Source organism: Corvus hawaiiensis, chromosome 11 (assembly GCF_020740725.1).
Source record: "Corvus hawaiiensis isolate bCorHaw1 chromosome 11, bCorHaw1.pri.cur, whole genome shotgun sequence".
Classification (NCBI taxonomy): Eukaryota; Metazoa; Chordata; class Aves; order Passeriformes; family Corvidae; genus Corvus; species Corvus hawaiiensis.
Window position 1 is genome coordinate 22174525 of NC_063223.1, and position 26644 is coordinate 22201168.

The window sequence follows — 26644 nt, forward strand, 5'->3', positions numbered from 1 at the left end:
AAAATTTATATTCAGCGAAACTCTGGGAAAAGCACAAAGCACCACAAAGGGCAGTGGCCCAGGTCAGGGGCAGTTCAGCTCTCCTGGTGCTCCAGCAGTGTCCCGTGGCAGAACAGAGAAATCACTGCACGGAAGCGATGGGTAACACCTTTATTTCTGGTTAAACACATCATCACAAAGCCTCTTAATTCCCTCTGTTCGAGGAGGGAATAGATATGGAGTGTCCAGCAACCCCACCTGGAGGTTCTGCCCTCAGGAAGGCAGTTCATGGCTTCTCAAATACAAAGGGCTTTTGCTTTTCTATCACATGTCCTTGGAAATAAAGACACCCAGGAAATCAGAGATGCAGTGCTGGCATTTCAGTTTGGGCAGCCTGCACTCCCACAGTAACATGCTCCAGGATAAGGTTCTCCAAAATCCGAAGTATTTCAAAGAGCCCTTATTAAAAACATAATCCTAAAACATTTCTAAGGAAGAAAGGAAAAAAGATACAATAACTCTTGAGACTTCCATTGGAATATACTGGAAAAGACCAGAGTGCTGAGCTGTGACAGGTTAAAGATAATTAATGGTTGATGCAGTGTGTTCATCACTGATGGCAGCAAAGAGCATCATTCCATAGCCCTGGTGCATGAGATCATTGGCCAAGTGGGTATTGCTAACCACATGGAAGAGCTCTTGCTCCTTCCAGCATGGAATGCAGCCAGAAAGAGAAACAAAAAAAAAGTTTTAGAATGTCCTTCATGACAAAACAAACTTAAAAAGTGGCTCTGCCATGAGCTGCACATAACTTGCCAGGTCCATCTTTTAGAACTGGTCTTGAATTTTAATTAGCCCATAAATTGATTCTGCATTTCTCCCACATCAGGACACCAGTGAGGAGTTCAGCAACAGCCCCATTTGGCTGTGGAGCCTGTCACAGCTCCTGCTGGTTAAAGTTACTCTCATTATCCAGCTCCATTAACTCCAGCTTTCTTTTCTGGAATACCTGAATATTCAAGTGTGATTAATTCTCTTCATAGAGCTATGTGTTAACAAGGAAATATTGTGGTTTTAAGATAGAATGCACAATAAAAATATATACGACAATATCATGGCAAATTTCAGATGATAATGAGCAACAACCACAAAGGCTTTCGATTTGAAGCAGTGAAGGGCTCAAATTGTGGCTCTACCAGAAAGTACTTAATCAAGTCACTCAAGGAAGTAACTGAAATTAGCAGATCTTAAATGTTTTACTGGCTCTGAGATTAAGTTAAATGCAATAAAGAGATTTCCAAGAATGGCAAAATGACTTTGTTAGTGATAGTGGGAATCAGTTGGGGAAAAGTGTGAACAACAAGGCAGTAACAGGGAATATCTATTGTACTGTACACCTGGAGCTTCCAAAGCATCAAAACTGTGAGACCACACTAAAGTAAAAATAGATAATCCTGTTTAGTCCTGTTTTTGTTCTCCCTCTGTTCCCAGAAGATAAGGGGGTATCTCAGATTACTACCACCACTCTCAATTCAAGAGCTCTTTCAGTGCCCCGCGTTTCACTCTGGGTTATTCTGTTCTGTCCCAGCCTTGCTGCTGCTGCTGCTTGCAGTGTACAGCCAGGAGGAAACCAGCATTTCACAGGGGTCCTGTCCTGTCCTGGGCTGAAATCCACAGAGGAGCTGGAACTTCTCAAATCCTCACAAGACCAATTCCCATCCTCACATGACCCAAGGAAGTCACAGGACTTGGTGACACCGAATGAGAAAGGCTGAGGTGGAGCTGCCAGTTCTGCTGTGAGTTTTCCACGTGTCCCTGGATTTGGGCTTTGTGTGAGGGGCTCTGGAAGAGCCACTCAGTGCAGCTTCTACACCTGAGCACACGGACCCGCTGCCCTTCTGGGCTCCTCATGCACTCGTGGGCACCAGAACGCGCCCCAGCTGTGCCCAAAGCAGCACCCAGAGGTTCAGAGCCTCTGGGACATCAATCATGCTGCAAAGGCCATCTCAGAGGTGTTTTGTGAGACATTAGAGAGAGTTAAATCTCCAATCTTCACTCCTTCTCTTTGCTTTTTACACTTCCATCCCTCAGTGAGAAAAGAGGAAGAAAAGATAAGCTAAACATCACAAGACTCCTGGGTGTTACTGCAATGAGCATGCAGTTCTGACATTCTGGAACATATTTGGAAGATGCTTTGTTCAGGAAGGGTCCACAACCTCCCCAGGCCTCAATTTCCTATCCTTGCAGTGGAAATAGGTTCCCCTTGGTCTTTCAACACTTCCACAACTGTTTATGAGGCATTGACAGTGGTTATATGAGGGACAAATTCATCATTCCAAATCCTGCCAGCACTGGACATAACTGTAATATTGCCAAGGAAAAGATCTCCAATGTTTACTAACACTGGAAACTGTGTTCATGAAGAGGGAGACACTGGAAAACAACAAAAAGCCCACCTGGATCAGGGAGAAGGATTGTAGAGCATAGAACAGAAAACAGAGATATTTACTGCACACGGCTATTTCCTACATAAAATTCTCCCTTCAGCCATGAGTCAGCTGGAGAAGTGTTATCCCACTTCTGGGGGATGAGAGGCAAAGTGAGCCATGGGAGTTAAGCAGGAGTGAACCTCACTGATGTCCCTGGGCCAGGCAGGTGGAGGTGTCCCTGCACAAGAAACTCCACCCTGTAGGAGAACATCCCAGCTGCAAAACCATGCTCCTTTGTCTGAGGCATCTGCCTCCCTTCTTTTCCATTGGGTGTGGGGAATGAAGAGGGAAAAATCTCTCAGCAACCTGTAGAGAAACTCCTCACAGAAGGGCAGGCTCTCCAAGAGCATCTACTTGCATGTCTGTCCTCTCAGGGAAAACTGCTTCTGGTTTAAGTTTGATTTTCTTTTTCCATTCTTACCATTTGTTCCAAATATCTGTAAAATCTCACATGTCTGCCTAGGAAGAGTCTCACCAACATGCTTGCAGCATAAACAGTCTGCTCTTGCTGTCCAAAACATAAACAGAACCCAAATTAAGAGTTACTCACTGCTCAGCAGACTGAGTGGCATTAAAATGATATGAACTTTGCCCTTCCCTGCCTAGCAGCCCTGTTTTCCCCACGGCCTTTAAAAGAAGGAACAAAATTCAGGTGATGTTGCAGGAGTTACAGCTGCCCCCTGACATTTTTTTATGGAGACTATTTGATTCCAAATTGTAAATGTCTGAAAGTGCCATCCCAAAGCAGCAAGTTCCTAGAGAATAAAGGTGATGGCCACTTCAGTTCCAAGCTGTCCGAAGTTTTCTTTAGCTTGGGCTCATCTGATCTTTAATGGGAAAGACAATTAAACACCACTGACATCTAACATTCTGGGAGATCTGAAGAATACCAAGTAGTTTTCCTTCCAAAACTATTTTTGAAAATGAAGACTTCCACTGGAAAGTTGAAAATAAGAAGTTACATGGAATTTATCTTGAATTCTCTGGCCACATACAAGTTTGTGTTTGCATTAAGCTCTCATCTCCTGAAGGCAGTCATCAATAACTTGCTGTTTGATCCTGCACAGGGAAATTCTTCCCTGGATCCTCAGGAGTGTGGCCCATCCGTGATACCATCGTGGCCTGGCTTGAAGAACAGACGATGGTCCCTGACCAATCCTTTTGAACTCTGGCAGAGCAGTGTGGTTATTTCTCATGATTTTACCAGGCAGAGAATGATTCTGTCCTGTGATCGAGCCATTCTTTTGGAAATCCAGCAGCTCCAGCTCTCTCATCACTCCCAGTCCTTTCACCATCTGCTCCTCCATCTCCTGGGATGCAGCATCCAGGTCATTACTTCACAAGGCAGATGGACCCTTCTTTCTCTCCTTCAAGACCCAATGTGGTTTTTTTTCAGCTGAGGTTAAATGGGAAGCAGAATCAAGAATCCAGCCCTCACAGGAAAAAAGGAGCAGAAAGTAACCCAGAGTCCAGGCCAGTCCTTATCCCTTCTCCCCAAGGAACAGGAATGTAATTCATAAATAAGGACAGCAAACGAGAGCTGGATCCCACAAGGATTGCTCAGGGATGTCTCCAGTGGGTCACTGGCTGAGGGAAGGTAGTGGAGCTGCAGCTGAGGTGGCACTGGCAGCCTTGTTTTGCCAGGCAGCTTTAGAAGTGCCTGCTCCCCAAGGCAAACGGCATTCCATGAATTTAGGAGACTCCAGATAATCAAATAAATAGATACACACTTTTTCTTTTCTGTGGTAGAAGTTTTCTTCTGCAGGTCATTTTGGGGTCCAGCCTGTGCTTTTTGAGGTTAGTTCTGTAATCCCAGCACCAAATTTATAGCTGAAGGTATTCTCCAGCTGTTCGTCACAGAGGGCCTACACACAGCAGAGTGCTAGCCACCAAAACAACAGAAAAAGGTTTAATCTCTCCTTTTCAGTGATGTCTCCAAGAGACCATGAGGGGAAGATAACTAGAGAGGGAGGAAAATGGCCTTTTAGACTCTACCCAGTATGAAAGGGGACGGTGCTGGGAGAGGCTGAGCAGTTTTAGAGGATACAGCCAAGACCATTTTTGAAACTTGTCAACAAAACACTACAAAAATTAGGGGTAAAGTCTCTTTTGTATGTGCCAAGTCCTCAGGTTCTGCCAGACCCAGGTGGGATAACCCAAACCCAGCTCTGGTGGCTGGTTTTCCTCTTTTTCTTTTTGTCTTTCAGTCTCTCCTGATGGAACTGGTTTACTTTGTATAAATACACAAAAATAGGAGCAAAATCCTGGAATTTCTTTGTTCCAAGTGATTGGCCTAGACTTTGTGACAATTTGGAATGAAGGGATGCCTCATGTAAACCAGAAACTTTGTGTTAGAACTCTGAGACCTTCCCTGACATAAGCTGCACCAAAATAAATTGGTTTCCATGCAAAACTTTTGGGTGTGAATCTCATTTCCCAATGAAAAAGCATTTTGTCAAAAGATCCTTGATGAGTTCTTTTTCTGAAGAAATACGTTTTGAGTAATCACTCTACAGGCCAAGGAGATATTTGAAAATCATGAGTTTCATCAGTGTCATCCCACAGATGCAATTTTACATAAGCAATTAACTTGACAAATCCACATAAGCATTCTCTACTGGTTTGCAGTTATTTTCAGGCAGCTGCAATTTATTGATGAGTGGTCTTTGCATATGAATAGAGTTTGATCTGTGCAGGACTAATTTCTACTTCTGAAAGAGATTTAACATCTTCTGCTTCCTGCTAGAAAGCAATTACAATTTCTGTGGACAATTCAGCATTGAACACTACCCTTAGATTGGAAGCTGGGTTTCATTCTTAACTTGTTTGCTTGCTTTTGATATTGCCCAATAAATTCCACTGAAGCAGAATCTTAAAGGCCCATCAAGTGATAATTTACGGGACTCTGAGCAGCGAAATTATAGGAACACAAGAGAATCTGAATGTTTTGTATTATCTTTGTGCTTACTCCAAACCAGACACACAAAGAGTCTTTTTGCAGTTGAGTGCTGACAATTTATGCTCCATTGCAAGGGAAGATGTGATCACAGAAGGGCCCTGTCAGGTTTCGTACAGGGAGATGGAGTTAAAGCAACAGTGATTGTGAATGGCAACCTAGGAAGCAGCTTTAACGTATATAGCATACACATATTCCCTAATACTCCACGTTTTTCTGCTTGGCATGACCCCAGTGAGTTTTACTGACCTCTAGATGTAACAAGACTAAAGCAGAGGTGCCTCCACACAGTGTTGCTGCACCCTCCATGTCTAACCCCAGGGCAGCATCTGAAGAGGTTTGATGCTGGTGATGTAGGAACAGTTCAGGAATTCCTGCTAATGGAATTGACTGCATAGTTCAGTCTCTGGCCACAGGTACTGGCCCTACGATTTGGGAAATACATTTTTCTTGGATGCTCTCTTGTCACCACGTGCACAAAAGCGCCTGTGGACAGGACAAGTACCCTAAATTCCCAGCTTCTCAATAATTTTCCCTCCTGACTTGAACATCCTGTGTCTTGTTTCTAGAGCAGAGAGCAGGGACCACCACACCTCTGCTAACATGGCCAGCATATTTTCATTTCCCCTCTGGCCTTTTTAAAATCCAGCACAATATGGGTGTACAAGCTACCAATATTGAATTAAGAGTTCCACAACCGTGTTCAAAAGAGCTGTGAAATGCTGCATTTTGTTTGTTGAATAAGAAAAACAGTTTTAGTCCACTGGTGGTTGGAGACACTTCAGCAGTGAGATCATACCTTTTTATAATCTCAGTATTTAGAGTGTAATTGAAACCAGGAGAATAAAAAACTGCCTCTTGAAGACAGAATGTCTCTGCTGCAAATACTCACATTTGGAGGTGCAGGATGCAGAAAGGTGGGACTTAGAGCAGTTTATCACAAGCAAAGGGGCACAGAGCAATTAAGGTCATTTTTTCATATAAATTGATAGTTAATAATATAAAGGTGTGGTGGGTGTGGAAAATAGGAAGAGAGGCAAGCACTGGATAAGAAGTATTAGTGGGAAGGATTCATTTCACACCAGGGATTCATTTCAGCTGTATCAAAGAATGATGGTCCTGCTGACGCCATGGTGGGCTTTTTGTTGCTACCTTTGTCCACACATAAACACTTTAGTCAGTAATCACTTCCATTTCCAGGCATCCTGATCAAGCATCAGTGTTTATTCTGTGCCATGGCATCTATTTAGTCTTTACAAAAGTGGCGTGACAGCCGTATTTGAATCTGGACAATTCTATAAACAACATTGCACAAGCTTCTGATTAAGGCCTAAATGTGTAAAACTTTGTGTACCAGTAGTTCCTCATTAGCCTGCACTCAAGAATTCGAGAAATTCTTTGGTGAAATAATAAATTTCCCCCAAGCCCTTGTTAGCAAATCAATTCTGAATTGATGTGGCATCTGCTCATTCACAGTTTCATCAGCTCCTGAACCAATATCAATTGGTGGGATTCTCCTGGAAGAGCTGAGGCTGTCACTGCATTCTTTCAGCTCTGTGTCTGTAGGGAGAATGGGGCCAAAGAAGGAACCAGGAAAAGGTAACAAAGCATTCTTCTGGGATTTTGAGGCTTTGAGGAAAGGACTGCGGGATTTTGGCAGCATGTGAAGGAATCCAAATGCAAAGCCTGTGAGAGAAACCAGATTCACAAAGGTGCTGGCAAACAGTGGGAGGCACTGGCTGGCAAGATGGGAGAGTGATTAACCCCAGGAAGCTGGCAGGGAGGCTGAGGTGGGAGGCTTGGGGGCAATTCAGCCAGGTTTGGGGTTGTTTTTCACTGCTCCACACCGAGCTGGTTCTTACAGCTTCATCCTGGCAAGTGGGCACAGCAGGAGTCGGCAAGGCAGGATACTCTAAACTCGATTTTGAAATTGAGAGCTGCCTATCTGCAGAGGTAGCTGTTATCAGCCTGGCTTTATTATCAGCCAGGGCAAACACTTCCTTCGCATTGCAGCCACTTTCCCCAGCAGGTGCTCAGGGGGCCGCTGGTTCGGCTGCACTCCTACATCCCTCGGTGCAGCTCCTGGTGTCCAGGAGAAAGGAGCAGCCTTGTGGAAGCAACCCAGCAGCAGGACACCTTTAACTGCCCTGATGGGACCTCAGAGTGTCCTCAGAGAAAGGCTTGTGTGGATGGAATAAACGATTTTCCTTAATTCACTCACATACGCAAAACTGCACTGAGCTGGTTCTAGACTGATTTGAGCTCCTCTGAGAGAACTGTATCTTGGGTAACTCCAAGAATAATAAATGAATAAAAAAGTAGCATATAATGAATTTGAGCTTTTTTAGAAGCCTTTCAGACACAGGTTCCTTCAACTGAATTAGGAGAAAGGAATGACTATCAAACCTGTTGGGGTTTTTTAATCTCAGTACATAGGAACATCAACTTCTGTAATGCAATCTAGTGATATTTTCTCAAGAATAAAAATTACTGCAAGAATCCCCTCTTCCACGTGCCCATACCCTCCCACAGCATCACCCACCCCTCACAGTATGGGGTGAAAACTTTGATGGAAGGAGTTAATTTGGGCAGAGGAAGAGCTGACATAGCCAGCGAGACTGCACATCCCCTGGTGTGTAAATTAACTGCAGGGACTGGGTAAATTCCCCAGTTCTGGCTGCTCAACATAGGCTTCAATATCTGCCTGCCTAGTTCCAAGCACTGTTTATTTACTCTGTGAGCTGAATACCTTCAAAAGGGACACAAAACTGTCCCAAGGGTCTCTTGCACACCTTGTGTTTCCACACAAAGACCAGAGCTGTCTCCAGCCCATGTGTAAAATTAACTGTGGCGTTTAAATGCTTTTCACAGCTAAAATTTATAAATCAAAAAAAAAAAAAATTTTTAAATAAATAAAATAGCCCCAATTTATCATACATTAAATGGCTTTCTCAGGACAGGAACCTTATATTTTTGTACTCACCAATATATCACATACTGTGAGTAAAAGTAAAACCATATCCACGTTTTGAAACAACAAAACAAGATTTATAAATGTATATGCAACTTTAATTTATAATCTGAAGAGCAGAGTTCCTTCTGCACCTTGGAAACTCTACCTTTGATTAAACAGCGATTACAATCTTCCCTCAGATAAAATATATGTGTGTGTGTATATATTTATGTGTATCATTTCAAAATCAAAGCCTTGCACTTCTGGATGTCATCTGCTGGCACTGGGAGCTGATCCCAGCACCCCAGAATGCAGCTTGGCAGGTATTCATCTCCTGCCTATAAAGGGCTCTCTAATTGCCCTGGGTTTTTTCCCTTTTGAACTGGCTCACTAACCTGTAATTTCTCCTGCTATCTCCCCAAAGGTAAGTGAGGTATCTGGTACACCCAAGGAATTCCTCATCTGCTACAGGTGACTTCAGCTTGGGAGTTGCCATCACCAAGGAAGAATGAATTTCCATGTACCCAGGTTTCAGTAACATCCCTGGGCAGGAGGCATCGCTCCTGCTTCCATCTTTACACCGTTTGTTAGCTCTTAGGAGGAGAACAGCAAAGCCTTTGTGAAGCCTCCTCCTCTGAGCTCCAGCACAAGACCAAAACTGGGAGAGATTCTGATCATTGAGCGAGTATTGACTTGATTTAATAAGGCAAGAAGAGCCCCAGTGAGCAATCGCAGTTGCTGCTGCTCCCCACTGGCTCCAGGTGCTGAGCAATTCAGCCTGACACACTTTGTCTTCCCCCTTTTGCAAAATCAGGGTTGTTCTTGCATTGGGCACTTTGCACTCAGGCAAAGGCATTACAAGGAATCCTCCACTGTCTCAGCTTGAAAAGATTCTGCTGTTAATGAGCAGCTGGTCAAGGCCAAAGCTGTGTGAAAGTGGGGAGGAGGCTGCAGGATTAAATGCAGAGGAGCATGGAGTGACAGTGGGTCTGTGGCAACCAGAAAAAGGGCTGAAATATGAAAACACCAACTCCTCTCCTTTTACTCACTCTGAGAAACATTCTTCTTCCTGCTGGCATCAAGCCCCTGCTTTCATTGTGGCCTCGGTCTTGTTGCACATGTGGGGAAGTAGACAAGACACCAGGAAAATATTCAATCCCAAGCACCTGGAGTTTGGCTTTTGGAATGCACAGGAAGGCCAGGATTTATAACAAAGTCTGGGATAGCCTTTACTCCAGACAGCAGCACTGCTTTCCCTGCCTCAGCATTCAAGCCTCTGTACCCAAAACTGTTCCGTGTTTTTTAGTACTCATAACTACAAAGTTCATTTCACATCCACCACAGATTTCCTAACAAAAAGTCTGAAATCATTTTCTGTATGGAAGTTATGGGAGGAAACTCAAGTTTCAGCCAGATGGTTTAGGTATTGGTGAATTGGTGGGCAGGCAGATTATAAATTCAAGTGAAACCAGTGAAATTATTCCCATGTCCGTGCTAAGAAGTGAAAGTAAGAAAAGATAATCCAGTCTGTGGGGTGTCTCTGTGTGTGTGGTGCTTCCAGCAGCACTGGAGACAGTGGGTGGAGAGGTTGGAGGGGGTGTGGAGACATCTTACAAAAGCAAAAACAACCTGCAAGTGCAGCCAAAAATACTCTGCTTCAAATTCAGTCACTGAGTTAAAAATGCCAGTGAAGCCCCAGAGTGTGAACCTGCCAGCATTCAGCAAAAATGTTTATTCTCTTTTTTCCTTTAATACAGTTCCTGCAGTAATTATTTCAATAATTACACCCTGAAAGAGTTGGAGAGCAGAGGCTTGGCTCCTACAGAGTGCTTCAGCTTTTAGATTTATTTTCTCTACCTCTGTGTTCACGGTTTTATTTGTATGCAAACAATATTTGTGCAGGTGCCTACCTGGGGTTTGGGGCATGCAAAGCCAGGGCTTGCCAAAACTTTGCATTTTTTGTTTTCCTTTTCTTAAGCAAACAGTCATTTCACATACCAGAGCGTTTGGGCACCAGGGGGATGTATTCTGTATAAAAGTCCACATTCTTTATGGAACTGTTATACTTCCTTCTTGCACTGCAAGTGAACGGGGGACAAGATAGAATAGAATAAAACCTTGTGACAGAATTCTGGAATCTTTCTCTGCAGCCTCCAAAGTTAAAAGGTTTCTCTCCTGACTGCCTGATACGCTTCCTGCTACCTGATACACTCCAGGGTAACAAAATACTTGAGGCAAGGAGAAAGAGTGACTCCTGGTTGAGAATATCCAAAGGAGGGGACAAGCAAAGGACCCTCAGACATGAGGTTCTTCAAGCAGGGACTTCTGGACACATCGTGGGATCAAAATGAGCAAGTGTTAAACCTGAGTGTCAAACTGAATCTGCTGCTATTCAACTGATTTTAAAAGTTAATATCATCCTGAGTATCAAAATGAAGAAGCATTTCATTAAATTTTCAGGGCACTATGATTCAAAATGAATAAGCCCAACCCATCTTTTGGGGGAGAACTGTGTGAGCAAGGGGTTTGTGCAAGGATCAGTGCAGTGCCACAGCTCCTTTTGGAGTGAATGCTGCTCCATCCTTGGGCTTTGCTGGCAGCTCTGCTCCTCTCTGGGGCTTTCTCTGGCACCACCACCCTGCTGGGCTTTCCCAGGAGGGATGTGCTAAGGGGAAAAAGCACACCACTACTCTCATGTTCTCCCAGACAGAGGAAGGAGCACAGAGCACCCCAGCATGTGGCACAATCCAAACCAGAGGAACATGCAAAAAAAATGGGAAAAATGTCACATTTTGTGTGAAATGTCAGAAATGAAGGAGGCAGCGACCACATCAACTACAACAGGGCCCACACTCAGCAGGAGCTGAGGGAGTACTGACTTCACCAGGGGATGCAGGGCAGGGAGCCAACGACATTAATCCAACATGCAGTGCCCAAAACACTCATCCCAACCTTTTTGCTTCAGATTTTGAGGCTGCATGGGATACCTGTCAGTGGAGGGAAACACAGGGTGGCTTTGGAGCTTAGAGGGGAAAACACAGCAACAAAACATTTGGGGAAAAAACTTAATACACTCCCATTTTGTTATTCCTTCTCCCCCAGCCTGATTAATGGTAGTTTATCAAGGATTTGGATTGGGAATATAACTTGACATTATATTTAACTTGTAAACTCCTCTTTCAAAACTGAGGACAAAGTGTGCTCCATTGCCCAACACAAGCAGGTGTCTCTGCCAAGAAAAAGGACACTGGGCAAAGGGGTTCTGATGGCTATTGTTTGGCACAGGTCTGTGTCTGTAAAAAACCTCCATTTCCACTCATTTGGGTGGGGAGTTTTTATGGAACAAGCTTGATTAGGTTGCTTTCCTAAGGAGAGGAAGCTTATGTAATGGTTCAGTCTATCTCTTGCTCCAAATTTCATACATATTTGACACATGAGTCAAGGCCTCAAAAATAATTAATTTTCTAAAGTTTCTTGGAAGTCAGCAACTGAAGACAGAAAACGGAACCATGTTCATTCCTCAGCTGAAGGAAAGACAGAACTCAGGCACCAAATATCCTGTTTATGCAGCAGGCTGGCCAGTGCCCATGCACCTGAGGCTGAATTAGCCCCACGATGAGAGGGGTTTGCCCCCTGAAATGAGGACCACAGTTCAGATATCTTTATTTATCATACTGGGGAGCCGAGGTGCTTTAGGGACGAGACCACACAAATCTGTGGTGAAACTGCTTTAGTCTTGCAATGGAGCAATGGGGGTTTTATCCCCTTGAAATGTGCTGTGACATTCAGAACACAGTAAGCTCAGTCCCCTCGTTCTTTAAAAAAGCCATGGAATACTCAACAAACTGTACCAAAGATGAGGCACAACGCAATTAAAATCCTGGGAAGTATCCACAACATTCTGGTCCTTGACCATGGTGTGAATGGGCAAGGGTGGGGAATCGCCTCTGATCCACCTCTCTCAGCCCACTTGGATTTCCCCAGGCTGCCAGAGAATGGGAACGGGACTGGGGCTGCTGCTCAAGTGCAATCTGTTGGCTCCGATTCTGCTGAGGAATAATAGCAATGCAGTGATATAACTGCAGGAAACTGTCCAAAATCATCAAATGCCTCACTTTGGTGGGTTGTTTTTTTTTTCTTTCCTTATATCTGTGTCATTCCCTTTCCATTTGTTGTTCACAGCCTGAATTCCTCAGATAACTTTGCTGCAGACTTGACTTTTACTGCAGATACAGAAAACTGCCTGGAAGTTTTGCTCCTTGGTTGTTCTGGCTGCTGTCCAGCCCCAGTAACACTCAAGATGCAACACATCCAACTTGCTCCAGCAATCATTCTGTAAAATACAGCAAAAAAACCCAAAGGATCCTACACAAAATTAGCTGCTACCTTAATTAATGACTTCAGGAAGCAGTAAAGGTGAGTCTGGCCCAGGTCTTTGGAGGGGCAATTCTAATTCTGCTGGAGAGGTGAGGTGAGCCTAAAATAAATCAGTACAGGGCTAATAGGAGGTCAGTAAACATTGGAGATTTTCAGTTAATAATGGGGGTTTTCTACCCAATTCCCAGAGGATGTTGGTAGCTTTGGCTGCACCCTGGGCACACCTTGAAGCTGTTCCCAGCACCTGCTGCTGGAAAATGAATGTGGAGACACCGGGGTTGCACCAGGCAACTCTTTTAACAAAAACGGAGCTGATTGCTGTGAAAAAGAGCTTCAGCCGAAAGGAAAGCTCCTCAATAACAGCTGGAGCTGCACGAAGCTCATAAAGACAGCAAGGCAGGTTTGGAAGCTGCCCGAGAGCGTGACACACATCATACACTGTACACCCAAGTGCTGGGGATAGCCACGCCCGGCGCCCCCAGGGATGCACACGGCGGATTTGGGGTGTCTGTGCAGGGACAGGGGCCGGACTGATGTTCCTGTGGGTCCCTCCTGACTCGGGATGTTCTGTGATTCCATCAAAAACACCTGTGCAGTTTGAGATCCCCTCCAGCTTCCTCCAGAAAGCACAGTGTGAGCTGCTGCTCTGCAGATGAAGAACCAAAGCAAATCTCAAAATTGCCTAACAGGGCAAGGTGCTGGGCCCCATTGCTCCATCCCCTGCAGGAGCCCGAGCTGCAGACGGGACTTTGCAATCCCTGAGCAGCACAGGCTGCTCCAGGCTGAGCACAGGCTGCTCCCGTGGAGCAGCAGAACTCCCCAGCGCTCACCAAATGCTAATGAGGGCCAGGATTAAACTGTGGCACACTTGGAAAACGCAGGCCTTAATGCACATTAATCTCAGCCATGGTTTGGAAACTCCTGACCTACATGCAGGGAGCTCCCGGTGCAGATGGGCTATCGGAGCGCCGGGACTGTGCGGATATAATTCACTGTTATGCAAACACGCAGCTACTTTTCAACCTCACTTTCACACTCCTCGCGGGTTTCGTCTCAAAGCATCAGAAAGGGAGGCAGAAATAAAGTCTCCTGCAAAGAGGCTTCGATTAAATCTAGAAAGGATTTTTGCAAACAAGTCAAAGGCACGCAGCCTGAAAGCCTGAAATGGAACGGTGCTGCTCCAGGAAAGGGCAGTCACACCTCAAAATACAACTTTGTACCTTGTGAACATGAATCCCTGTGCTGCTTTAATATTTAAGTAGAAAACGACAATTTCAAAGATTATTAGATTACGAATTTTCCTTAGAAAATGTGGAAATTTCCACCAAATCGTTCATACAAAATTCATAAACCTCCCCTTAGAAATAGCACTGGGGCTTTTCTATCTGATTGCAGACTAATTAATTTAACCTTTGGAAGCAGGTTCGGCAAGTATTTAATCCTGACCCTTTAGCCTGGAGTCACAGATCCATTATTAATCTTCCAGACAATTGAAAGCGCTGCAAAAGCTGTGAAAACCCCATCGCCCCCACCCGGCCCCCCTGGCACTCACCAGAACCGTGTTCCCACACCCAGCCAGCCCACGGGCACCATCCGGGGAGCTCTGGATCCACGGAAAATCCACAGGGACCCGGCTGGGACTGCTGAAGCAGATGCACCCGGGGTTAGCAGTTCTCGGGGAGAGCCGAGGCACCGGGAATGGTTCTGCTTCCCAAAAGGCTCCAACGCATTCTTTGTGCGGGCACAAATACCTGGCCCCACAGGCTGAGCCCGGCAGGGTCACACGGGTGACAGGGCTAAAAAAGGCAACCCCAGAGGTTTAATTTAAACTGCCCCATAATGCTGGTGTTTTCCCCCGGGGCTGCTCTTCCAGCCTTTCCTACAGCTTTCCTGGAATTTTAATATCCCGCTCTCTTCGGGTTTGTACTTTTTGATTCTTTTATTTTTAGCTGCAGTATTTCACAGTGGTCTGCAGAGCCTGCTTGACGCCAGCAAATGTAACTGGATCCCGAGTTCCTGCGAGCCAGGAATCGCAGCCACGATCAGCATGCTGCGAGAGCACAAACCCCGGCACTGGGCACAAGCAGGGAGCCCGAATCCTGTCCGGATCCCAGGGCTTGGGAAAGGAGGCACGGGGAGCTCCTCGGAATGGAAAGAAGAGCTGGGAAGGGTTAGGGGTAAGCAAATAGAAATCGAAGATGCCGAAAGGTCTGTCCCGCAACAGATCTGTGTGAGCTGGCTTCCAAAAGCTCGAGTTTACAGAAAAGCCCGAGATATTTCACTGCAGTAAGCTGGGAACGGGCCCGGCGCGCACAAGGCGGGCTGCCTTCAGAAGGGGCTGCTCTCAGCAAGGCTGGCTGGGCTGGCTAAATAAGAAAAGGCTGTTTGGCAGCAGGTCACTGCTGACAGGCATCTCCCAGGCCACTTTTTCCAAGTTATGATGGCTCGTTTGACGCACACAGAGCTGCAGCTCCCAGATAAATCAGGGCCACATCTCCCGCCCAGCCTTCGGTGGGCAGCTGTCAGGTTCTTACCTTTCCCTTCCCCACTGTACAACTGGAATAAATCCGGCTGAGTTCCCTTGCCTGAACTGACTTTTTAGCTTTCTGTAGCAGAGAACAAAGTGAAGGATTGCCAGTTTATCTGATTGAGAAATTGAACATCCCGACTATTCTAGGATCTGCAACCACGGCAACATGTCTGCAACAGAGTGTGACGGCTCCAAGGAAGAAAGAAAGAGTGTGTGGAGGCATTTTATGTCGCAGAGGTGACACGGTGAGCCAGCAGCAGAGCCTGGGCTGGAGTGGGGTGTTCAGCCTGCCCACCCCGTGTGCCGCTCACCGCAGCGCTGCTCCTGCCGCAGCTTCCAGGGAATGAAGTCCAAAAGGCTGGGAATGCTCCGCTCCTGCCCTCGCACTGCACTTCGCTGCTTGTCTGTGTCTTGGCAGGGCTCAGAGCTTGTTGCCAGGAAAGAGGGTACATCAAGGCAAACAGAAAGCACTGGGCTCGCCGCGGAACAGCCTGGAGAGGCAGGAGCGCCGGGCTGCCAGGGCACTGCACGTACAGAGTGTGTGTGACACTGACAGTGCCTGGAAACGACATCTTCACGAGGCAGCTTCTCTGTCCTTCTGTAATGCAGAGTAGAACAAGTTGAAAGCAGAGATCTTAACAGAGCAACTGTGACCTGTCAGCTTTCTCCACTGCATGAAGAAGGTCATGGTTTTTGGGGTTTTTTATTCCTGGCATATTTAAAACTGGTTTGGGCAAATTATGTAACCTGAGCATGTTTCCTTGGCAAGGATGGCATTGAGTATTTCATATTTGCTCACCTAACTGGGAGCAGTCCTGCCAGCTGTCCCTGATGCCACCTCACACAGAGGCAGGAAGGGTTCTGCCTTCACTGCTCTGCTGTGGCACAAATTGGGAAGAGATTGTAAAAACACACCTCATGTAACCTCCTGTGTCCTCCTCCTCTCACTTTTCAGGTACTCTTTGGATCACATTTCCTCTTGGTCCTCCTCAATCCTGATGAACCCTTCATTTTCTTTGTCCCAATTAGCAAACTCCTAAAAGGAACCACAAGGAAAGTGACATTATTTACCCTCAGTGCTGACTATCAGAGTTCAGGAGCTGCTGTTGCCACTGTGATGCTGCAGTGTCGCATCACATCAAGCACAACTGAAGTGAAAAACTTGTTATTCTTTCATGTTGATGCAAATTTTCCATAGAATTGTTCTTCTCATCCAGATTTTTCCTTAAGTGACCCAAAGCCTTCGCTTTCTCTCCCTGCTGCTGGCTGGCAGCCTGAGACACCTCCTTGAAAGTGCTTCATATTCAGGCTCAATGATGAGTCAAAAACTGGCAATTTGCCCATGTCCCATTGCCTTGCTCTTTTTTTTAAGTGGTAGAACAGTAATGGTGATTTGTTAAGGGAATTTCTGATCTGCTATTAAATTTTTTGTGGTCCCTAACACTCTGGATGCACACAGATTCTGCCAGGGAGTGTGAGCTGACACAGCAGCTGGCAGAGAGCTCTGGAATATTACGACTGTCACAGAAATCTCTCAGATTGGTCCACAGGGCTTGGAGAAGGGGCTCAAGGCAGAAAGCCCAGTGAGTGCTGAGAGTGGGCTGGTTCCTGGGCAGCTGGGAGCAGCTCTGGACTATCCAGCACCAAGGAGCCCCCTGAGGTGAGCACAGCCCTGTTCAGCCCAGCCTTGGGCACTGCCAGGGATCCAGGGGCAGCCCCAGCTTCTCTGGGCACCCTGTGCCAGGGCCTGCCCACCCTCACAGGGAAGGATTTCTCCCTAATATCCAATCTCAACCCACTCCCTTTCAATTTAAACCCATTCCCCTTTGTCCTGTCCCTCCAGGCCCTGGTAAAGTCTTGCCCCATCCTTCCTGCAGGCACTGGAACACCACAGTGAGGTCACCCCAAAGGCTTCTCTTCTCCAGGCTGAACAATCCCAACTCCCTCAGCCTTTCCTCACAGCAGAGCTGCTCCAGCCCTCTGATCAACCTGGCCTCCTCTGGACTGGCTCCAAAGCAGATTGGAGCAGCAGAACAGAAAACATGGGGCACCACACTGGGCTCTGCCCTGCTTGGGAAGAATATTCCATGAGAATATTCCAGGAGAAAGCATGGATGGCCACAATACAATCCCTTTTAAAGTTGAGACCTGAAGTATGACTGGGGGGCTATATTACAACCTGTTTAATGCATTCCCTTGCTAAAAGTGATTGTGAGTGGGCTCTGTGTTTGCACAGAGCTCTGCATGTGCATGGCAGCGCTTTTTTGGTGATGGATGGTGCAGAACTGTTTGTGCTGGGCAGGGAGTGCAGCCAGATGTCCCAGGATGTGCACATGGCAGCCTGAGGCAGTTATGGAGAGAAAAGGGGGCACTGATGATGGAACACCGAGGACTGAGTCTCCACTTCTGCTCATAATTCATCCACTTCTTGCATTTCCCTCGGCAAGAAATATGGATAAGGGACCCCTGAGTGCAGGACACACAAGAAGCCATAAGCTCATGCCATGTAAATATTTGTAAAGCAGGCAGGGAGTCCTGTGCATCAGGGTAAACAGGAATCCTGCTGTGCTCTCCAGGGCGAGGGTGTTTTATTCAAACCCTAATCTCTGTAGCTGCCCCCAATAAACAGCTTCTTTACAACCCATCTCTAAAAAGAGATTGCTTCCTGCCTGCCCTGACATGTCCTTGCAGGCACCCTGCTCTCTGCTCTGCTGATTTATTATTTCTTTTTTTGGAAAAAAATTATTTATTATCTCTTTTATTGGTAAAAACCAATAATCTGGGAATCTGTACTGGGCAGAAGGCAGGGCTTAAACCCAGTGATACTGAGGTAACTGTGGAAGGCATAGATAATTCAAGTTCAACTCCAAAGGTTTTTATTGAGTCCTGTGCCTTCAGAGAGAGCAATTTTAATTATGTTTTTCAGAGGGGGTGAGAGTGCCCACACAGCCTGATCTGCAGGATCTGCAGCTGGGGTCTCTCAGGAAAGAAGTGGACTCCCATTTTTTTATTTAAGTTACTTTGTGGAAGATCTTGTCTCTCTTTTTTGATGAGTACAGAGTGTGCCAGGATAAGCAGAGCCAAACCATTTCACACTAATTCCTTCAATATGAGGATTTCACTTTAGACTGGGGAGGCTGTGATCTCCTCTCTCTTGTTTCACTGGGAGAGAAGAATTGCACATCTGTCAAATGCTGACCAGACCCAGCTCTCTGAGCTGTTTTGCTCAATCCATGGTTTTCATTGACACATTTTTTCCAGATCACAGCTGACAATGTCCCTGTCACTGGTGCCATCAGTCAAAATGCTTAAATACCTACTTTCCTAAATGTTTCCTGAAACAGGGGGAAAAGTGTACCCCTCATTTTTTAATGTATCATGGTCTGGTCATATCCATAAACTGAACATTCATTAATAAATGCACTTTGTACTACTTTTGACCTATTTTTTTGTGGGCAGGGAAATTACCTGAACTACTTCACTGATGAAAAAAGCATTATTTATACAAAGAGTATTTTCAAGGAGCTCAGGCTCCTACCAACACCACTCCGTTACTGACTTGGACTTGCTTCTTGAGTGCTGTTCCAGAGTTTTTACTTGGTTTCTTTCTGTTTTGGGGTCCCATTTCTGGCTGCTTATGCAGCTCAGAGGAAGGCCAGTGTTTGCAGAAGTGCAGGTATCAGAGTGGGGCAGGGCACACAGTCTGCAGCAAATCAGATTCCCGCCTGCAGTTAAGGGTGTCACCACTAAAATGAGCAAATAAATTCATTTTAGATGGTTTACTACAGTGATTAAAGAAGTATTTCCTTTTCAGAATCAAAGTAGGCCACCCTACCTGGTCTCTTTTTACATCTCTTATCTTCTGATAGACCAAACTGCAAACCCTACTGACTAAAATATGCCCTATGCCCTCATTCTTGTAGGTTAATACTCAACAAAATTAAAAGTAAAATAACTTTAACCAAATCCGGGATTTCTTACAGCAGTTGCTGTACCTGGTCACTTGGATATTCGAGGATGATGCAATAGTTAACATTTTGTTTGCCTTTCTCACACAGGCTCCCACGCCCTTGAAGTCTCCATGTAACATAAATTGCTTTATAGAGGAGACACTGGAAACCAGGAACCAAATCTGAGCAGGGGAGTGAACTCCCCTATGACCATTACATCACTGAGAAGTATCACCAGCCTCTCTCTTCTTTAGAAGACAGCAATCACACCACATGGCTAAACAGAAAACTGGATTTTTTTGTACATCTGGGACAGGGCCGAGCCTGGAAACGATGCAGAAGTAATATAACTTTGGAGAAAAAGAACTCCTTCGGTTTTTTTCTTACCTCATAAAACTGATGACCAGAATAATTCTGATGATTCCGATAGCTCGGGGTGAGCTGGGGTGTCAGGAGTTCAGGAGTGCAGCAGGAAGCATTAAATGTTGAGCTTCACAAGCTGCTCTGAGAGCAATTCAGCAGCTCAGCAGAGGCAAAACCAAGAGAGGATCCCCGAGTCCTCCCAGTCAATAGTTACACCTGAGTTACAATGAGGATTTGTGGGAAAGAAACCCGGGGTTTGGTGTCTCTACCGTCCCGTGCCCAGGGGTGAATTCCCCGTGGCGCCCTAACAACTTATCAAAGAGTAGAGAACTGGATGTTGCCCTTATCAGCACGGCAAACAGGGCATCCCAAGCGCACGGGGCAGCAGGAAAGACAGAGATGACTGGCATGTTGAAAAACTTGTGCTGGGACAAGGACTTCAGACTTCCCCAGCAGCTCATTCATGCCTCAGACACAGGAAAGGCAACTCTCCAGCCTGTTTGCCTTCCTGATGCAGGTCAAGAGCCAGGAGGAGAACAAAGACACTCCTTGGTGCTGATAAGGACTCGGTGCTTTGTGGCTGAAACTGGATCCTTGATGTTCAGGGCTCGTTTTATGTGGCAGGGTGGGAGGAGTGCCTGGGCTCCATCTCCTGTTATCAGCTGGCAGCAAGTGCTCGAGTTTCTGCTGCTGGAGCCTGGCTCCTGATGGGGCTCGCTCCAATCTCGGCAGAGGGCTCCAAAAGCTGAGGAGGTTTGCTTTGTGCAGGACTTTGAAACTCTGGTCGAAATTAAAACAGCAGTTAAATTTCAGCTCCATGAATGTAACCACTTAGTAACAATAAGAACTCTATTTTCTGGAGTCAGATATTCTACCTGTGCAATCGCCTCAGACCCTCACAATCAGAGCCAGCCCTGACACCTCAGCACGGTGCTTCTTGCACTGATTCAGAGCCAGAGAATTCCACACAAAGCCACAGACCCCTGAGTTTCTTTGTGTGACCAGCGGGGTCATATGTCTTGCTCAGTACTTTCCTCAAAAACAGGTGGGAAATTAAGGCAGTTGTGGGTCGGGAAGGTTGTACAGCCCTACAAGAGTAGTACACAGCTGAGAATAGGAACTTTTTGCAGTTTTTGGGTTCAAATGTGCAACAGCCTGAACTTTTTTCACTCATTCCTTGCTGTTTGTAATACAAAAAATAGAAGATCCTGGAAAAGAATGAAAGAAATACTAATTAAAGTGAGATTTCCCTAAGCTGGAAGAACAGAGTAAAAAACCAATTTGTGATATAAAAAGCCTCTGGTCATTCTGAACGTTTAGATTCCTCCATGCTAGTGCCAGCCTGTTATTCCTAACAGCGACAGCAACCTTAAAACCTCTCTTCTGGTCTGGTGGGGACACTCTGGGTCTCTGTGCAGGACTTCAGGCACCTCCAGCCACTCGTGAGGCTCCTCAGACAGCAGGAGGGCACCCGGGAAAGCAGCGGGTGTGCTCAGCTGTGCCAGCTACTGTCTGCAGGAGAAGAGCTGAGTGCCCACCAGGGGTTAAACGAGTCCCAGCATCTCCAAAGCGTGAGTCGGGAGGAACCTGCGGGGAAAAGCAGTTTATAGCCCGAAGGGAAGGCAGCCGGAGTGTCCCCAGTGTCACCGTCGGAGTCGCGTCTGGGACTGGCACTGCCCCTCGCAGAGCTGTCGGCCGCTCCCCGGGCTGGCTGCTGGACACATCGCTGCGGGCAGGGATCGCTGCCCGCTCTCTCCCGCTCCGATCTGGGCGGACCTGCCAAAAACCCCTCTGGAAAAGGCCGGACGGGGAGCTCGCAGCTCTGCAGCCCGCGCCGAGCATCCCCGCGGAGCGGAGCCGGCTCCGACAGCCGACTCGGCACTGCCGGGAGCTGCGGGGAGCGCCGGCCCCTCCAAAGGCACCCGAGCACGGCCGCCTCTGCCCCGGGGGACACGGGGCTTGCTCAGAGCCACCAGCCCTCACTCACTGTACTGCCTAAAAATAGCTCGGGCTATTTCACAGCGGGTCTGAATTCCAAATGACACCTACCCCTAAGGCTTTTTACATGAAGGGAGCCGGGCTCTTGCAGCTGTGGCAAGGTGCTGATCGGCTTTGCATGTTGCCCGGCTCTCCAGCCAGGCTGTCTGACTCAGGCCCAGCCTCTGGGCACTTTGGGGCGGTTCTGTGCCTCCAGGGTGCAGAAGAGATGGAGGGTCATTCCTCGGTGAAGGGCTGAGCGCAACTACCACAGCAGAGTGAGGCTTTCACCTTAGCGCGGCATTAAATCAGGAAAGCGAGAGCTGTTCCTGCATCCCTGGGTGCTCCGCGTTCCATATCCTGTATACTTTACCGTGTACGCAGAGAGCAAACACCAGCGACAGCTGAGGTTTACCTTGCCCAGGGAAATGCTCACTGCCAGAGCCAGGGAGAGCAACGTGACCCTCACAGAGTCACTGATTTTTGCACGCTCAGCCCGTGGGGTTCGGGGTCACTCCTATTTCTCCCATGCCCCCTTCCCCACATGCCTGCAGAGATACCCAGAGGAGAGAGCTTCTGCACCACCTTGAGGAAGGAGCTGTTTGGTTTACAGGGGCAGGCTCTGGTCCCTGCAGATGAGCAGAGCAGGAGGGCCGACCCTAGGAAATGGTGACATCCAACCCCCAGGGCTCTGTGCCACGTCTGCACCGGCCCCACCAAAGGCGAGACGATGTCTCCCAAAGCATCCTCAGCCAGTCCTGGTGAACCGAGATTCACTGCGAGCTGCTTCCCCTCAGTCCGAACGGACTTCTGAAAACACGCCTGAAGTGGATTAGAAATGGAAAAGCTTCAGACTTCAGCTCAACCAGGGCACCAGGGCGGGTAAATCCTGCCCTCTCTCCTCATGGCTCAAAGCAAGTGCCAGCTTCCCGAGTGTTCTCCCAGGCAGCATCCAGCACGGCAAGGGCCTAGTTTGATGCTGTAGAGGGTTTGGTTGTCAGAGCTCCTGAACAAAACACTGACATGCTGGTATTAATCCAAGATTTCTGGCTGGCTTCCATATTACAGACTGGCCTGGAGAGAGTTAACAACAACTTCCCTGGTGCCCTGCAGGAAATTCTCCTGCAAAATATCTGCAGGCAGCTAGGAAAAAAATACCTGCAGAGGTAGAGGAGCATGGGGACATCTGAGAAGCTCTCTGCAGCTGCAGACAAGCAGCAGCAAATTCGGCTGTGGCAGTGTGGGATGGAGGGGTTAAGGGGTTCAGTGTCTGAAGCCACTCAGTCACTCTTTCAGTCGCTCCTTCAGTGGCTCTTTCTCTACTTTATTCAAATCCTGCTCACAAAGGCCCGCTAATGCTTAAGCAAACAAAAGCAAAACAATCCCAGTCCCAGCGCTTCGCTCACTGGTAGTAAGGGAGTGCTGGAGCTGGCATGGCATGGCTCTAGACTAAAAAATTCCAACTGCGAGGACGCAAAGAACACGTGGGAGCTTTCTGCAGCCAAGCCTTGCAATCCATAAACCACAGGCTGCATCTGGGCTCGCGGGGACGGGGAGCGCTGCGGTTCATTAGCGAGCACAGCTGCACATGGAATGAGGACTCCACGTTTTGGGATGGTTTTGGAGCCTGTGGGACTGACCCACTGCCATGGCTGTGCTGTTTTAGGGACACAGATGCTGGTCAAAGGCATTTGTGCACCTTGAGCTGTCGAGTCCATGACCCAAAGGATGTGTTTTTGTAATGACCCATGGGTTGAGGCCTGGGAAAAAACACAACATTTACACCTTCTACCTGAACCTCAGCCACTAAAGAAGTAAAAAAACCCCAAAAGTCACTATGCAAAATCGAGCTGCATTTCAGATTTTGCTTCCCAGGCGCAAGGAGTCAAACCTGATGCAGCAGTGAGCTCCAAAGAATGAAACCAAATAAATACCCTCTCCAACCAAAAGTACCAGCAGCAAGCAGTTAATATCCAATCCTAAACTGGAGTTTCATTTCTTGGAAGTCGTGTGGGAGCTGTCCCCTGCACAGAAGGTCACAGAGTGGCCAGATGTGATGTAATTGCTCTGGCACCGACAGCCTGCTGTGAGCTGACTCTGCTGGGAGTGGTTCATTCACTAGAACCGGGGCACTGAGTTCATCTCTAGGGTTGCCCAGATTAGGGCATACAGCTGGAAAGAAATTCCTTGAAACTCAGGCCCAGTGCTGCTCCTATCACAAAAAAATTGCTCATTATCAGTTGGGTGAGGACCTGCCATCTCAAATACGTTGTTTTTTGAATCCTGCCTGACTCGGCGGGGAAAGCTGAAGAATAATTTAGGATTAGTTGTATGAACAAGGCCATCTCCATTTTCACTGTGTCAGCTGGTAAAAATTTGCTTGTTCATGAATAAATCACCCGCTGAAAACACAAAACTTTCACTAATTATTGCTCTTTTTAGGCTGTCTCCTTTAATATTCAGATGGAAATATGTTTCCTCAGCTGGTGCTGTGTAAAACAGAAGAGCACAACCAAGTTATAGTGGCCTGACTTTGCCTTGCACAAGGAGAGGTGAGTATTTGAAAACAAAATTATAAATTATTTTTGTAATGGGAGCCTGAAGTATACACTGAATGGAATAATTCTCCTGCCTAAATCTCCAAGTTTTGTCAATGTACATTTTCTGCCATTTGCTCTGTTCCAGTGGGTCACAGCAGGATCATATTTAGAATGATAATAAACCTGAAAAAGCAGCAATTGTGAGCATTTGGTATTCATAGAATGGAGAAATGATAACTGCTGCTTTCAGTGTAACAATTTAAGATGCTGCAACTTTTCCAGATGGGACAGAATCACAGAACATTCTGAGTTTTCCATCAGAAAATGTTGATTCAGTGGAAACTTTTTGGACTATTTCTGGTCAGTCCTTGATCTTAGCAACTCTCTACACTGTTTAATTGATGCTGTGGATGGCTCCTTCTTGCTCATTTTCTCCTGCAGCTCAAGAAATCTGTAGGTTCACCTTTGGCTCTCTAGGGCTGTGCTGGTCAACGTGAGGGTACAGCTTGTTTTTAGCAGGAGTTTTAAGTACTGCAGCTCTTTCTTCACTCAAAACAGGCTCACAGATCCGAACATGGGGTTGCCAGTGCTGCATCCCAGCTCAGGCTGGGTTATTTCCCTCCGTTCCCTCTCAGCTGACGGGGCCCATGGCCAATCAATAAATCCAGTATAAACTGTATTATTGCCATTTACATCACCAGCGCCTTCCTCTGCCTCCTGTGCACCCTGGAAATCCCACCGTGCATCCTTCTGCTTCCAGGACAGCCTCTCCCTGCATTTTCACTGCTCTCGGTAACTCCTGATCATGGTGGGTGCTGCTGCCTGGCTTGGGAATCTGAGCACGGCCACGCCGCTCTTGCCTCCAGACTTTGCTGCCTTCTATGCCTGTTTAATATTGTAGCCAAAAAATTCCTTTCTTACTACTAAAATTACTGGGTTTTAACCTTGCTTGGGATGTCTGAGGCTCTCCCTCGCCCTGCTGCCCCCTCCTGCTGCAGTGCTGGCTGCTTTTGTCTCTCCCTAATTTCTCTGTATGGGACAGCAGAGCTGCTGTGCTGCTTTCCTGGGCCTCATTAACTCCTGCTGAAGTCTCATATTTCAGATGCCAGTTTAAGGCTTTGGTCATAATCTTCAAAGTGGTTAATGGATCAAGCCTTAGCTACATTAAAGGCTGAATTTTGATCTGTGAACCATCATGACAGCTGCATTTCCTTGGGGCAATGGAGATTGCAAAGCCTGGGAGGAAGTGTATGAAAGGGAGGAACGGGGTGATCTTAACTGAGAGAAGTGAGGGATGGAAAAAATATTCAGAAGACATTGTACAGACCCAGACATTTCAAACCTGAACCACTCCAAACAGCGATTTCCCCCTGCATCCCAGCAAACAAACCAGCAACACCTCAGCACCATTACTGAAACAAATCCTCAGTACATTTTTCTGCTACAAATTTTGCTTTAAATGCAAAGTTCTCAAGCAGCCAAGTGCTAGAACATATTATCTCCCTTGTCCTCAGACATGTGGCTGCATTCACAGAATGCCCCAGTGGTAAGAGATCGTCTGGAAGCAGAATCAACAACAAAAATTAATGCAAAATATTCAAATAGAAACAGTCAAGTAGAGATGAGGAGTCTCTTCTTCAAGAGGGTCTTTCTGTGAAGCTGCTGATGAATACAGTGCACCGTTTACTTCTGAAGATAAACCAGAGTTTTTCGTTCCCATTCTGAGCTAAATTAGTGTATTTCAGGCTCAGTGTTTATCCAAACACAAAGGTCCCACTGGTTAATCCCCCACGGAGGTTTCAACCAGCTCAGTGAAACTGGTATAAACACTTTGTAAAGGCTCTTAGTTTAGTTTATGTCAGCTTGGGATGTGTTTATGGCAACCCAAAATAAGCTATTCTTACACTCGACTACAAATGTCAGCCAACATCTTGCACCGATTTTGGCTACCCTGATCTAAAATAGAATCTTAATGTAAACGGGTGTAACTTTCCTGCCAGCCGGGAGCTCCCGGGTGGAATCTGAGCGTGGCACAAGGCACGTCCTCCCTCTCGCGGCGGACTCGGGGATTCCCGGGGAGAGCCCCAAATTGGGTAAATTGGGCTGTCCCGAGCCATCCCCGGCAGCCGGGACAGGGAATCGGCCTTTATTTCTGTGTTCAAAGATAAAGGAACACAGATTTATAAAAGAGAATTGAAAAAATACTCCCAGTTGTTCATTTGACAAACTGAATTTGCCAAATAATCATTTTGGAATAAAGTAATTACTAAATTAACAGAAAGAATTGCTGGCAAAGTCACTACGTAAGTGATAATGTACTGGCTTCTGGTATAGAATCACAGAGGCCCAGACTGGTTTGGGCTGGGAGGGACCTCAAAGCCCACCCAGTGCCACCCCTGCCATGGCAGGGACACCTCCCACTGTCCCAGGCTGCTCCCAGCCCCAATGTCCAGCCTGGCCTTGGGCACTGCCAGGGATCCAGGGGCAGCCCCAGCTGCTCTGGGCACCCTGTGCCAGGGCCTGCCCACCC

At 46.8% G+C, this 26644-nt stretch overlaps 1 protein-coding gene across 1 annotated transcript in view; it reads right to left on the reverse strand.

Annotated features, from left to right (window-relative positions):
• Positions 1-14546, reverse strand: part of RAF1 (Raf-1 proto-oncogene, serine/threonine kinase) — a 65516-nt gene extending 50970 nt beyond the window's left edge. Inside the window, exon 1 of the mRNA XM_048315775.1 lies at positions 14307-14546. The gene's annotated coding sequence lies outside the window, so the exon portion shown is untranslated. The remainder of the gene's footprint in view (positions 1-14306) is intronic.
• Positions 14547-26644: the final 12098 nt, after the last annotated feature.